This window comes from Henckelia pumila, chromosome 2 (assembly GCF_033568475.1).
Source record: "Henckelia pumila isolate YLH828 chromosome 2, ASM3356847v2, whole genome shotgun sequence".
Taxonomy (NCBI): Eukaryota; Viridiplantae; Streptophyta; class Magnoliopsida; order Lamiales; family Gesneriaceae; genus Henckelia; species Henckelia pumila.
The window spans coordinates 157,082,643-157,096,693 of record NC_133121.1 but is presented as its reverse complement, the minus strand read 5'-3'; the positions used below and the strand labels follow the sequence as shown (position 1 = coordinate 157,096,693).

Genomic DNA, 14,051 nt, shown 5'->3' with positions numbered 1-14,051 from the left:
GTTGCGCGTTTGCCCTTGTCTAGGCGCTGATAAGCATGGGAGAAGCGCTAACGCGCTGAGAAACAAGTTGTTAGCACAAGAATTAGCGCTATCGCGCTTTATGGCCGTGGTTGGCGCAAGAAGCAGCGCTATTGCGCATGTTCAACAATTAAATAACGCGCGCGCGCGAGGGCATTATCTCGCGCGCGCGCAGAAGAAATTTCCAGAGAATTTTGAGAAGAACGCGCGCGGGCGAGCTGTTATCTCGCGCGCGCGAGAGAGGAAACCTGAGTCTCTGTATTTTAATGAAGCGCGTGCGCGAGGACTCCAAGGCGCACGCGCGCGTGTTGACGGGCCAGAAAATTCCGAAAATTATATTTCAACTAGGAAATTAATTTTTAAGGCTTTCCAAACACTATAAATAGGAGTTTTTATTATTTTACAAGGGTTCCACAATTTTTCTGAGTTGGAGACGGAGGCAGAGACGGCTACACGCTTGGGAGAAGAATTCTTTTCTTTTCTCTTTTCTTTTATTTTTCTTTTATCAATTCATGATTAAAACTTGGTTTTGAATTATGAATTGTGAGTAGTTTTTCTTTTTCGATCAAGGCCAGGTGATTGGGCCAGACAATTTATGTATAAAACTCGTTTGTTTATTTGGGATTTTTAGACTTGATTTGAATTTATTAATTATCGAATTTATATTTGTCTTACAAATTTCTTGGCCAGTTATTTGTTTGCTTGTTAATCGATTCCAAGTCGACAGAGGAGGTCTAGATTTTGATCACTTCGATAATCAACATAGTGTAAAACTGACTAGAAATAGAATTCGGTTTCATTATGCGGTTTAGGTTTTTACTGAATTTTCACAGCAATTTATGTATTCAAATTTGATTAGAATTACGAAAGATTAGTTCATCAATATTTGAATAGGTTGATTGTTCTAGAAATAGTCCTTCAAACAAATTAGAAAAATTCCCGTGAATTACGATTAAGTCTGATATCTTAGATTTACTGCTTGTTACATGAATTGTCTGGTACCTACGTGAGTCCTTGATCGAACTTTTCCAAATTTAAGTTAATCCAAAGTTTCCAGCTGCGTTTTAATTAATTTGATCTTTATTGCAATTTTATTAATTTTTATAAAATATGAAATCATCCTTTTTAATTAGTCTAGATTAAGTAGAAATAAATCTATTTTGGTAATCATTTTTATACAGTCCCTGTGGGTTCGACACTTGGACCTTTGTCCACTATATTATTACTTGACCTGGTACGCTTGCCAGTTGAATTTATTCACACCGATTAACGCGGTCAATCATTATTTTGTATCTTGGGTTCTTCTCGAATTTCTTCGAGTTCCATCATCTCGCCTTTCTTATCCAATAAGAACTCCTTCTCCAAGAAGGTGGCATTCCTTGAAACAAACACTTTTGTTTCAGTAGGATGATAGAAATAATATTCGATTGAATTCTTCGGATACCCTACAAAATAATATAAGGTGGATCGACTATCCAACTTATCTCCCACTGTCTGCTTCACGTAAGCAGGACATCCCCAAATCCTCAAGTACGAATACTTAGGAGCTTTGCCATTCCATAACTCGTATGGTGTTTTATCCACTGCTTTGGTGTGGACGTTGTTCAACAACAACACCGCCGTTTCAAGTGCGTAGCCCCAAAACGAAGGTGGAAGCTCAGTGAAGCTCATCATGGATCGAACCATGTCCAACAAAGTTCGATTACAACGCTCCGATACACCATTCAGCTGAGGTGTCATAGGAGGAGTCCACTGAGAGAGAATCTCATTCTCTTTCAGATAGTCCAAAAACTCGGTACTTAAGTATTCTCCACCTCGATCCGATCGAAGTGCTTTAATACTTTTACCTAGCTTGTTTTCTACTTCAGCCTTGAATTCTTTGAACTTTTCAAATGCTTCAGACTTATATTTCATTAAATATAAATACCCATACCTAGAATAATCATCAGTAAAGGTAATGAAGTAGGTGTGGCCAAATTGAGTACCAATTCTAAATGGACCACAAACATCTGTATGGATCAAATCCAACAGATTTTGACTACGCTCAAGTTTCTCCTTAAAAGGAGATTTAGTCATTTTTCCTTTCAGGCAGGACTCACAAGTAGGTAGAGAGTTAATATCAGACATATCAAACATGCCCTCTCCCACTAGCTTGTTCATCCTCCTTGAGGAAATATGACCTAGCCTAGCATGCCAAAGGTTTGCCGGGTTTTGACTATCGATTTTCCTTTTGTTCGTTGTTACCGGTTTATCAACATAATTTATTGGAACGTCTTTTAATTTTAAGTTATATAGATCGTTTTCAAGTTGTCCATTTTCAATCAAACATTCATTCTTGTAAATATTGCAAATCCCATTCACAAAATTGCAAGAAAAACCATCTCTATCAAGCATAGAAATAGAAATAATGTTTTTAATCAAATCTGGAACAAATAAAACATCTCTCAAAAGTAACTTAAAATCGTTCTGCAAAATTAAATAAACGTCTCCCACAGCTTTGGCTTCAACTCTAGAACCATTTTCGAGCCTTAGCTGGGTCTCACCCATTCTAAGCTTGCGACTTCTTGTCATCACCTGCAAATCATTGCAAATGTGAGATCCACATCCGGTATCCAATACACAAGAAGTAGTATTAAGTGAAACATTTATTTCAATATAAAACATACCCTTCGCAGTTCGCAACTGCTCTAGATATTCCTTGCAGTTACGTTTCCAATGACCGGGTTTCTGCAGTGATGGCAAACATCCTTGGACTTTTCCATGTTTGAAGCCTTTGTCTTGTTCTTCTTCTCGGATCCGGTTTTCTTGGATGGGGCAGAACGTTTCTTACCCTTTGTACTTGGCCCTTTCTTAGCAGAAGAAGAGGAGCCCACCAAGAGAACCGGTTTATCCTTCTTTAAAGTGGCTTCATAAGTTACAAGCATATTGACCATCTCTTCAAGGGAGGCCTCTATCTTGTTCATATTGAAATTCACCACAAAACCGTCAAACGATGAAGGAAGAGAGAGAAGTAATAAGTCCACATTGAGTTCATGCTCCAATACCAAATCAAGCGTTACCAACTTCTGAATGAGCCAAATCACTAGTACCCCATGATCACGGACCGAAGTCCCTTCACGCATGCGACACGTCATTAACTCTTTTACAGTAGCGAACCTTTCAGCTCTCGATTGAGCCCCAAAAAGTTCCTTGAGTTGTACGTGAATGTCAGCAGCATTCACGGTATCCTCAAATCGCCTCTGGAGTTCATCAGACATCGAAACTTGCATATAGCATTTGGCCTTGATATCATGGTCCCACCATATATCAAGTTTGGCCAACTCTTCCGGACTTATATCAGCTGGTGCTTCCTTCGGAGGAGATTTTTCTAACATGTAGAGCATCTTCTCCGAGGTCAAGACAATCTTCAACTTACGGAACCATTCCGTATAGTTTGCGCCAGTCAGTTTATTTTGTTCGAGAATAGAGAATAGTGGATTGCGCGAATTCATCTTAATGAAATACTGAAAAGAAACAGACAATAATCAGTGATTGTTTAATTAATTTACTAAGACATAAAATAGGCGAAAATTATTTTATGAATCTCACTCCCACTATTTTAACGATTTCACTACCCTCTAGTGAAAACGGGAAACTGTTTTCCTTAGTGGGAACATGGAGTCCAATTGACAAACTATGGTCCCGAATAATATCAGCCAACCATAATTTTCAAAAGGTAGAGCCCAATTGCTTCCAAATCAACCTCCACGTTTTTACCTCATGTCCAATAAGGGCCCAATAATATGACGCCGTTTATTGTGACACGTCAAGATGACCCATCAATATTAAGTTGTGATGGACGGTCGCCATGTGGATCCCCAATAATATGAGCCGATCCCATGGGAGTTCCACCCAACTTACAACATGTGTCGATCCAATGTACAGCTTTCCGACGAACGGGCCCCCCCAATAATATGAGCCGAACCGTATCCGCGGGTAGCATCTCATACATTGATCGTTGATGGAAGGTAGGAACATTTAAACAATATTTAAATTTCTTTTTAATCTTGATATCAATTTTAAATCATATTTAAAATGAGAGATTTTAATTTTGAAAATTTTTCTCATCATTTAAAATTTGTATGCTTGCGTGATTCATACAATTTAGTCTAAAACATGCATACAACGATAATATCATATATTATATAGGATGATCGATTCCATTTCTAATCGACCCGTGGTTGCCAATCACGAGTCTAAGTCCAATCCTAGGTAATATGCAAGTATGCAATGCAATCCTATTACATTGAGCTTCCAATTTACATTTCTTCAGTCTTTATTGTCTGCTGGGCCCACCTTTGTCTTCAAATCTTCATCTCCCACTAAGTATAATGTATTTACAATAAATAACTATGACAAGTAGGGGATACATTTTAAGGGGTGGGAACGGGCCATAAACCAGGCCCACTTTTATTACGTATGACAATTCATATTGGGCCATAAACCAGGCCCATTAATAAATCCAACAACAATAAAAACAAATGTAAATTTCCTAACATACACCTACAAAATTGGTCATGGCAATCGATCATCCTTATCCAATAATATTTAATTCAAAATTAATTTATTGGATAACATGCAATGGCAATTAAATTAAAAAGGATAAAATCATATTCCATATGTAAAATCTTATTTTACATACAAAATCATATTTTATCTTTTTATCAAATAAAATCATATTTTACATATAAAATCCAATTTTATACATAAAATCATATTTTACTCAATATTTCCATAAGATCATATCTTATCATCAATTGTACCAAAAATAATTAATTTCATAAAATCTGATTTAACGGATAAAATCTATAAATTTTCCAAAAATTCAAATTTATCCAAAAATCAATTTTAAAATTTTCGGACTCGAACAATTCGATCCGACGCCTCGTGGACCAATCAAAAACAATTTTCGATCGGACCAAAAAAATAGAATTTTAACATATTAAAATTTTAATTAAAATAAAAAATTAATTTTCCCGGGCCGCCCGGGACGATCCCGGGCAGCGACCATCGCTGCTCGTGTTTTGCCCGTCAAAAATTTAATTTTAAAAATTTGTTTTTTTTCAAAAACCGGGGCTTAAAAATTTTTGTACAATTGATTAATTTAATCGCTTGATCTGAGCAACCTGGCTCTGATACCACTGTTGGAAAACTGTGTTCAGATCAATCAGAATTGATACCCGGTGCAGCGGAAGTTTTAAATTTTTATATGGAACGATTCCATATCATGGGTATCAAAACTTTACGATTAAATTGTGCGTGTAAAAATTAAATAACAATTAAATTTTTACCTTGAAATCTCGAAACGAGATTATGGACACCAACAGATTACTCTGCTCTTGTTGTATATCCCAGGAACTGATGGACGAACAATTCTTCAATCAGGTCCACGAACAGAAGTTTAATCCCTCTGATAGATTGCACTAGAAAATCTATCAGAATTTTCTACGAAGAGAATTAACGAATTTGATCCGTTAAACCAGACTGCAAATTCAAAATTCACAGGCTGGATTTTCTGACAGAGAGAGGAGAGGGGCGACAGCCACTAGAGAGAAAACAGCTAGGGTTTTCGAAAATTTTGTGACCTCTGTTGTATAATTTCTGTACTGCAATAACTTATTTATAATGTGGGCTGCTAACAGCTTAGGGCCCATTAGTCATAAGTTCAAGCCTGACAAGCAAAGCCCGCATGTTCAGAAATTAATATAAAATTCATCGTGACTCAGATTGATAAACCAATTTCACCAATGTACACAGAAACCATTTCTGCATCTTTTAGAGTCAAGATAAATTTTATAGAATCCGAATTCAGTGGTTTCCAAAAATGCCCATCCCTATGTCATTTTAGGAAATCTTACTCCCTCTACTCTTAAATAAGAAGTCCCACTTCTTTATTCACTAAATTTAAATCTTTAAATTTAATTATCTCAACGGGGATTAAAAATCCATTACTTGTGTGACCCTCAATGGTTCAGGGATACAGCTAGCCGTGGGCTCACAACTTCTTGTGACTCGGAACAATAATTTCCGACTTGCCCATCGAATCATGGTAAGAGCGCCTAGCAACATCGCCCCATGATTCCCTAGGTATCACTGATAGTGCCTGCAAGAACCAATAGATTTTGGTTAGCGTACAGTACGGTCCCTTCATCCATATATCCCGATCGAATCAACAACTATTGGTAAATCGAGAGTCGTTCGAGATTAGATAACTATGCAATGCATCTTGAAGATCAAATAGTGACATCGCATGTGCTACTAAGAAACCATTTCTTAAAACACATCATGTACTCTGGCCAGAGATTCGTCACACTAATATCTCCTCAGATTGCATAGGATATCCACACTAGCAAGTATGTGGTGAATCCTTGACAACAAAGCATCGACTCCTATATGTGTCGTAACTGCACCCAATCCCGACACCTGATGACCCCAATAGAGTCGGTAAATGAGTCAAAGTACAGTACTAGCATATAGAGTCTCAATGATATTTCAAGTAGTAAGGACTAATGGTGTACAACCAAAACCGCGGACTTTATCCACTCGATAAGTGATAACCACTTGGAAAGTCCGGATAGGGTAGTTTGATCATTCATCGTATGAATATCCATTTGCATGCTTTGAACATCTCTATGTTCCATACCAATGAAACGTGGTACTCGGCATCGCAAATGCTAGTCTCAATCTCGAGCGATCCTTATCCTCATTAACGGACGGCTCAATCGACTAGGAACTGTTTAGAATATACAGTGACTATAAGATGTGTTTCATGATAGCCATCCCCATGTGCCACCACATCTTACATACACTATAGTATATTCAAGGTCTTCATCTAAACATCTTATAGTATGTCACAACATAATAATATGATAAAAGATAAAGTAAACGCCATTATAAAAGTGTAAATTATATTAAACAAAAGATTGTTTATACATAGAGTCATAAAAGCCCTTAGCCACAAGTTGGCTCACCGGGCACCCACTGTTTCAGATCACCTACTAATCAAAAGCTTAAGCATGCATTTAATACTTAAAACAAATAATCAAAAATAACAGCGAAATCCATAAAAATTCTCAAGAAAACATAATTATTATACAACCATATCGAAATCCAAAATGTATCAACCCGAATACATTATAATCAAAAGCTTAGACAAACATCTCTGCTGGTCATCAGTCGCCTAAGCCCTCCTGGAACCATTCGCCTCATCCAACCGCAGACCTGCCCCATGGAATAGGGTGTCCAGAAACAAAGTACGGAACGTGAGCATAAAATGCTCAGTACGAGAGTATGAGTATACGGTATTATACGTGCATGTATGCAAGTGAACTGGGTACCAAGACACTCATGTCAAGAAACAAGCTCATAGACCGGGCCCAGGGTATATAGCACGCTGCGTCGTCGCATCAGGAGGTGACTCATATACCCAGTGGATAATGGTGACCTGATATTAGTACAAGTGTTCAACCATAATGGTGACCTGACACCAGACTTACGTATCTAACCATCCACAACTCGTAGGGAGAACGCCCTACTACAGGATATCTCAAAGATATGAGATCAATATGCTCATGTATGCAACATACAGTCATGATGGTCGAGAAAATACTACCATGAAAATAAACTCAAATATATCTATCAATTAAGCTCGAATAAATCGCAAGTACACGAGTCAAATAATAATATAGTGTACATGAGTACGAGTATCGTCCCACAGAGATTGATGTTTGACAAATTTACCTCAAGTATAATTCTTTAGTTAATTAAAACGATAAAGAAAATAAATTAATAAACTAAAATAAAAAGATGGAATAAAAGCAAAACAAATAAATTAAGTTCAAAAAATAAATAAACAATTGTTAGGATCTCGGTTCACCTACCCCTTTTATTCTCTAATGATTTGATTTTAATTCTCAAGTCATGCTTTTGACGGAATTTCCTAATCTATCAATATACTCTCTCGAGCTATATTAATCTAATTAACGAATTGTAATAACTAAGTCTCCTTGCGTTATTTAACAATTGCAATTGCATTAACGATTTATGGAATCCTCTAGCTTTCGACCTGATGGACTATGACTATCAACATGTATCCAACCTCATATCTCTATGCAAGTTGTAGATCCATGGATTATATTACCCTATCATGTCATAAAATCTCCTCTCGGTATCAATTATAACACATAAAATCAATTCGAAGTTGATCAATCTCCAAAATTGCAATAAAAATAATAATATAATCAAGAATTCTTAAAAACCAAATTCAATCTTCAAGAATAAATCAAAACATATTTTTGGGGGTAGGATCCCCTAAATCCCAACAAAAGAAAGTAATCTAAGGAGAAAAGAAGAAAATCGCTTCTCTTCGGTTGTTGTTCTTCCTTGAGTTCTTCACGTTCTTCACCCTCTTTTCTACCGCTAGGGTGCTGGGTTTCTGCCCACCTTCTGTGCATTTTTGCGAGTGAGCGCTCGAGCTGCAATAAATTGCATCTCGGGCGCATCCTGTTCTTCAAGTGCGCGACATTTTTGAAAATTCATAACTTAAGTTCTAACCGTCGGATCGAGCTGAAATTTTGACAGAAGCTTTAAAATATCTAGAAATTCATTGTGAACAGTGAATATTGGATTTTGAAATCTCTAAAATAAAAAATGAATTTTGAATCATGGCTGCTCCGTAATTCATTCTTCAAAAATCCATTTTCCTGCAAAATTTACCCGGAGAGTGAAATACACACGCATGCAACAAATCATAAGTAAAACTCATGAAAACACAAATTAAAATAATATTAATGAATGCAAATTAGACATAAAAATTACATAAAATAATGCACACAAAATGCACTTATCACATGACATGCTCTGTAGTGACCCTAGATCATAATCATTTTAGTAATGATTAAGGATTATATTAAAGAACAAGATACACTAAGTACAAGTTATTATCCTTAATATATGATTAATGTCATGCAAGTTGATGGCATGCATTAATAAAATAAAGCCATTCATTGATTATATTTCAACTTGAATGTCATGCATGCAAAGGTGACAAGATGACATACAAATGCAAACTCAAATGCACATGGAATACAAATGCATGCAAATGGAATTGACATGTACATCTAAACATTACCTACTTCACGTGAGTTTCATGGCAAAATAAGACAAGCATACACATAATATACTTGAAATACTAACACATGCAAGGAATTAAATATTAAAGGCTAGCATGTGGGCTTGTTTTGTATTGAAACACTAGCACATGTAGTGTCCAAATATCTCATAAATCTGATGGTATGAGGTGTAGGTGTCAAGTCACTTTCCATGTGTTTTAAAGTGTAAATATTGGAGTAATTACAAGGCATGTATCGGCCATTTGCATATTCCATACACTCAATCATATTCCCGACTTCATATACCATGTTCTTGAGCTCTTGAGAGAATACTTGGCCCTAATGATTACCACGACCAAAACAATCTTTCTCACTTCATTTCCATCAATTCTAAGCGTGTTTATAAGGTGTAAGGGTCGGCCATAGGGTTGGGAGATCAAACTCCAAGCAAACAACACAAATACACCACAAGGCATCACTTGGAGCAATAATCTTCAAAGATTTCGGCCTCTACCTTCCCAAGCTCATAAAATTGGTTTGATCACTTCATTTCAATCCTCTTTTAGAGTACTTTATGAGTGAGGAATTTCTAAGACTGGTTCTTGAAGGAACCAATTCAAACAAGCTACTAAAGAGAGCTCTAGAGTAAGGAGAGCATGACTAAGCTTGAGTAAGTGCATCTTCTTCTTTGTCATGTTGTTTCTTGAGCTTAGCATGGATAACCAGAGGCTTGGTTATGCTCATCATGTAGTATCGTTTAAAGATAATAAATATTTGAAAGAAGCCTAGCACATCAAGCTTGAACCAAGAGAATAAAAGGCTTGTAACTAGCCAACTTGTGTTTGGAGTCAAAACACTTTATTGGAGCTAGTAGAGAGGATCCGCTATCACCATTCTTTACCACCTTGTAACCTTCATAAATCAAGATATTTGGTGCTTGAACAAGGTAAGGAAATGAACTAGTATATTCTTTAATCCTTGACATATAGATGCTTGAAGATCTAACCATAAAAATTGGTTTTGATGCAAACTAGTGAACAAGTGGAGTTGAGCTTGGATTCCTCATTTGGATCCTAGGAGTACACGGATGTCACCATATATTCAACGGCAGTGTGTTGCCTTGGTAAGGACATATTTTACCTCTAAACATGTATGAGTATACATAAAGAAATGAGGTTATGGATTTCTCAAGCTAACTTGGTTAAAATCGTGATTTCAAGGTGTTTGCATCACTTGAATCTATCAAACTTGGGTTCAAGCTTGCACCATCATTCAACATAACTAAAAACAAGTGAAACACCAGATTTGGAACCACTATGGGTTCGGCCAACCACCCCTAGATGAGACAAGGGTTCGGCCATGGGGTGTGAGTTTGAGCCATGGTGTTCTTTCAACTTGTGTTGGACAATTGTGAATCCTAGAACTTGAAAACCACAAATATCATGGAATGATGTGTTAAACACACAAATTTTGAAGTCTTGATGATGGACACCTTACTGGTTTTGCATGATTAAGTGGACTAAGATGATTTAAGGCAAAAGTTAAAACATGGTTTGGTTTTGCTCTAGTTTGAGTCATTGGTATCATGCATGGCTAAGTGTGATTATTTGTACTTTTGCATGTTGTTCCTCACCATTAATGGGGATGACCAGAGGGTGTATCTAGGGTGACAAGTGTTTTCCCAAGTTTATTTCACATATTTGAAGCCTAGGGTGATTCGGGAGTCTAGGCGGAGAAAATAGCGCGGTTGGTGAAATCGGTAGCGATTTCGATTTAAGGTACGTAAGTATTATTCGAGATATCCAGATTGAGTATGCATGTATTATGTATTTGCATGGTTTATGTGATTTCATGTTTTATATGCCTTTATATACAACATGGCATGACTGTATGTTGCATACATGAACATATTAAGCCTTAATCCTTGAGATATCCTGTATTATGATATCCTGTCAGTAGATGGTTGGACACATAGACACGTGTTAGGTCATCAAAATCATTTGGACATAGGAGCTCGTGTTATGTCACTGATATTTGGTTGGAAATGTGTATTTGTGTTAGGTCACCATCAGGGGTCCTAGGTATGTTGGTCACCTCCTGTAGCGATGGCTCAGCGTGGCACATACCAGGGCCCAAGTTTGTTCTTGATAAGATATTCTTGACCTTGTGTATTGATACCTATATCATTTGCATGCATGCACATATATAATATTTGTATACTCATACTCTCGTGCTAGCGTTTTATGCTCACGTCTCGTATTATTTTGGAGACACCCTATTTCATGGGGCAGGTTTGAGGACTGATGATGCAGGCGGTTCTGGAAGGGCATAGACTGCATGTGATTGCAGTGGAGTTATTTATTTCTATTATGTTTTGGCATGTACCTTACCAAATTGAGTACCGAAGATTATTTCAATTTGGTTGTATAACTTAAGTGTTTACATATTCCTTTCTTAGGATTGTAACTTATTTATGGATTCCGCTGTTTAATTTTGATTATAATTTATTTAAGTTAAATGCATGCATAAGCTCTTGATTAGTAGGCGATCACGGGAGCGGGTCGCTACATGTTGTATCATATAAATCATGCAATCACATAATACATGCAAACACATAATACATGCATACTCAATCTGGATATCTCGAATAATACTTCCGTACCTCATATACTAAGGCAAGCTAGACCAGATCTGTGGGGCCTCGTGTTGCTAATCAAATCTTGGGGCAATTAATCACTAAACATGATTAATGAACAAAGGATCAAAGATAAATAGAACAAAATTTTTTTTACAAACATGGGTACGCTCGGTCGGTTAAAAACCGCCGATCGAGCGCCCCTGTTTTTCCTCAAAACAGCAGGCCAAAAATCAGGGATGCGCTCAGTCTGTCAAAAACAACGGATCGATCGCTGTCTGGGCAGAATCATGCCATGTTCTTCTGTAGCAAAACTTTGATCCTTTCATCCTTTCAATTCATGATTTATCAAGTCTAAAATAAGTCCACAACATGCATAATCATTTAAACCAAATCCTAATCAAGTTTACAAGCATGCATTACATCAAATAGAAGCTTTAAATCCAATAAAACATTGAACTATTACAAGTTATCCAACATGTTTTCCAACTATCAAAGATTAAGTGTTTTCTAACATGCTCGACAGAACTAAGTACAACCTTTTAGCTATAAACCCGAGACACCACGTGCTAAAACTCTCTCCCGAGCTATCAATGTCATCTCCGACTAGCTTCTGCCCCACCTTTTGTCATGCACACATACAAAATAAGAAAATAGCCGGATAAACTCCGGTGAAAATATAATTTCCAGTATAAACGACATATACATGCATTAAAATATAAACATGTCAACTCTAACCATTTCAATTCAAGGATAGAGTAATATATCGCATATATCAATTCAAAACATATCAATCAAAACTTCAAATCAATACTTCAAATCAAAAGATTTATATAGCGTGCTATCAAGAATTGATTCATATCAAATCACTGCCATCAAGATTCGTATCCGATCTTGACATGAATATCCATCTATCGTCGTCTCATCAGACTAAAAAATAAGGTCCATCTGACCTTGGCATGAGAATCAATTCAATATCAAATCATATCATATCATAAGCAATAAAGATCCACTACCTGAAATGGATCGACAACATCAAATTCTAAATCAATAATAAAATATAATCAAGTATGTGATTTGTTCGGGATAACTCAAGAATCATCATTCTCGAGTATCTAAATCCCTGACTCTCAATGTCATCTTATACCTTTCGTTTCGTTGAGTCGTAGTTGCTTCAAATCTGAACAATCTACATCGAAGAATAGCAATCAAATCTGCTCAAGTTTCTCCTTCAATCTTCAAGTGAAATAACTCCATCCATGAGCTATTCGATCTCGTTTCCCAAAATCTAAAGTCTCAAGTCCGAATCGTTTCTTTACAAATCTGAAATATAGCATATCAAGCTATTTATATCAGCTACGAACTCACATAAAAATCTGTTCAATCACATCATAAACTTCAAAGCAAAACAAGTTACAAACTGTGCTCAATTCTTGGCCGATTCGAAATTAAATTTCTCAAGTTCAATAGCCTTCATTCCTAATCTGAAATGAAGTGTTTAAAAGCCATTTATATCGGCAAGAACTCAATTCAAACTCATCTCAATCACAAATAATTCAATACTAGCCAATTCTTGACTAAACGGCATGACGGTAAAACTTCGGCAACCGTAATTCATTGCTATCAACTTTATAATTCAAATATGTTTCATCTACACCTCATATGAGCCATAATACATCATATATCAGCTACATCAGTAGTATAGCATCGAAGATAACTTCTGAAAATCATAGCAATGGCAACCGACGACATAACGGAATAAAACCGGTAACCGAAACAATATCGAATTCATAACCAACATCATATATATCTCATATCCAACATATATCATAAAATTCTCATCATATCAAAGTGAAAGGGTTCAAACTCATGGCTGGAAATCATAAGACATACATACAATATCCGTTCTTCGATTCGGTTGCGATATAACAATTCATATAATCGCAAGAACACATATCCACAATCATTTTTGAATTCTCCCAACTTCCAACCTTAAAAACATACTGAACGTATAAAAATAATTATGTTTAATCGAAGCTCTCGTCTCAAGGATCGCAACACTATTTTCGGAATTGAAATCGGACAACCGGAGCAAGAGATATCGGAGTTGGAAGATGAAGTTTAGCTTCAGAAATCTGATCTCTCGATTGTGGCTGTTGAAAATCTATATCATTTATCCATTATACCTCATAATATACAACTCACACGTGTGATTTCCCACTTGCAAGGAAAATTTCACTTTGGCCCCT

At 36.5% G+C, this 14,051-nt stretch overlaps 1 long non-coding RNA gene across 1 annotated transcript; it reads left to right on the top strand.

Annotated features, from left to right (window-relative positions):
- The first annotated feature begins 9,558 nt into the window (after nt 1-9,558).
- On the top strand, nt 9,559-11,612 carry LOC140885492 (uncharacterized). The gene is made up of 3 exons (XR_012150964.1): nt 9,559-10,113; nt 10,202-10,290; nt 10,820-11,612. It is a non-coding gene; the product is annotated as an uncharacterized lncRNA (long non-coding RNA).
- The last annotated feature ends 2,439 nt before the right edge of the window (nt 11,613-14,051 follow it).